This window comes from Octopus bimaculoides, chromosome 8, assembly GCF_001194135.2.
Source record: "Octopus bimaculoides isolate UCB-OBI-ISO-001 chromosome 8, ASM119413v2, whole genome shotgun sequence".
Lineage (NCBI taxonomy): Eukaryota > Metazoa > Mollusca > Cephalopoda > Octopoda > Octopodidae > Octopus > Octopus bimaculoides.
The window spans coordinates 97,464,382-97,466,096 of record NC_068988.1 but is presented as its reverse complement, the minus strand read 5'-3'; the positions used below and the strand labels follow the sequence as shown (position 1 = coordinate 97,466,096).

The window sequence follows — 1,715 nt, the reverse complement described above, 5'->3', positions numbered from 1 at the left end:
TATACATACATACATATGTATACCTATATATATATATATATATGAGAGAATATACGAAAAAAACAACAACAGACGAGGACAGGTGGTGTAAATAACAAAAGGATGTATTAGTATGACGCTCGGGAATACATGCATACATCTACATATATAGATAAATAGATAGATGTGTTTTTAGATATGTATGCATACATGAATGAGTGAATAAATGAATATTTATATATGCACGTTTTCATCTTTATGTGTATGTATATACCTATGTGTGAATGCATATATTTATATCTATGAATGTCTATGCACACACATACAGGCACGTGTTTCCTCACACTCCAACTAAGATCTTTATATGTTTGTTTTGTGGCGTATGTATATCTACAGATATTTAAATAGTGACGTATATGAACGAACGTGCGAATCTTCTCTCTCTCTCTTCCTCACTTTCTTTCTCTATCGTTGTGTGTGTGTGTGTGTGTGTGTGTGTGTGTGTGTGTGTGTGTGTGTGTGTGTGTGTGTGTGTGTGTGTGTGTGTGCGCGCGCGGTCACAATGAGATTCGAAAGCAACATAATTTTCATACTGGAAATTAGATTTTATATCTAAAACAATATTATCCAATTTTTATATATCTGAAAATGAAATTTGTATGTAAAATTAAGTAGCTTCCAAATATATTTATTTACTCTCAACATTATGGTAGACTATTTACATACGCAGACAAACAAACATACTCATATACATATAAACATGCTAAGATTCCCCACTCTCTCTCTTTCTCAATTTCTCTCCCTGTTTATCTATCTATCTCACTCGAATTTATATATATATATATATATATATATATATATATATATATATATATATATATATATATATATATATAGCAATGTTAAATCTCTGAACGAGGTATTAACAGTAACTGCACGATAAAGTGAAGTATATTTGTCACTTAAATGTGGCTGACCCCTAAGGGTGGATGTTACTGTTGCTTTTAGCCCAGGAGGATATCTCCTCCAGCTGGCTATCGACACACATCTTTGTCCTGTCCTGTCCTGTCCTATATATATATATATATATATATATATATATATATATATATATATATATATATATATAATCTTACACAAGAATATTTTTGATAGTGACTTCGAAGTTTAAGCCAGCTGAGACATCTTCCAGCCGTGACTTAGCTGGGTGAATGTGTCAATAATATTCTTGTTTAAGAATAATAGACCTGCTTCTTATAAAAGTATAGAGTAAGCCATCAGATTAATGTAGAATCGTTTTTATTAAGACGGAACATAAAAGCAAACTAGCATGTGTGTGCGCGCATGTCTCTCTCTCTCTTTTTCTATCTCAGCCTATATATACACACACATGCTGACTACCAGGAAATTGACGCATCTGCCCTTCACAGCACATTTTGTTCAGAAAGCAAATAACGACACTCATAAACATTCTGAAAGGTATGCAAATAGATATACGTGTCTATTTATGCATATGTAAGTATGTATATATGTATGTATGTATGCATTGTGTGTGTGTGTGTGTGTGTGTGTGCATATACACACTATGCATTATGAATGTATGAATGTATGTACGCATGTGTGTGTATACATACATACATGTACCTATGTTTTTATTTATTTATTTATTTATGTGTTTCAGCCAAGTGGCTGCGGTCATGCTTGTATACATAAATGTACAATCAAATAGTAATAAT

The 1,715-nt window shown here is 32.0% G+C and overlaps 1 protein-coding gene and 1 long non-coding RNA gene across 4 annotated transcripts in view; one reads left to right on the top strand and one right to left on the bottom strand.

The window, feature by feature from the left end:
* Nucleotides 1-1,715, bottom strand: part of LOC106872559 (homeobox protein 5) — a 33,029-nt gene that overhangs the window by 24,275 nt on the left and 7,039 nt on the right. The window lies entirely within an intron of this gene.
* Nucleotides 1,381-1,715, top strand: part of LOC128248609 (uncharacterized) — a 49,757-nt gene continuing 49,422 nt past the window's right edge. The window contains exon 1 of the long non-coding RNA XR_008264796.1: nt 1,381-1,458. This is a non-coding gene — a long non-coding RNA (uncharacterized LOC128248609). The remainder of the gene's footprint in view (nt 1,459-1,715) is intronic.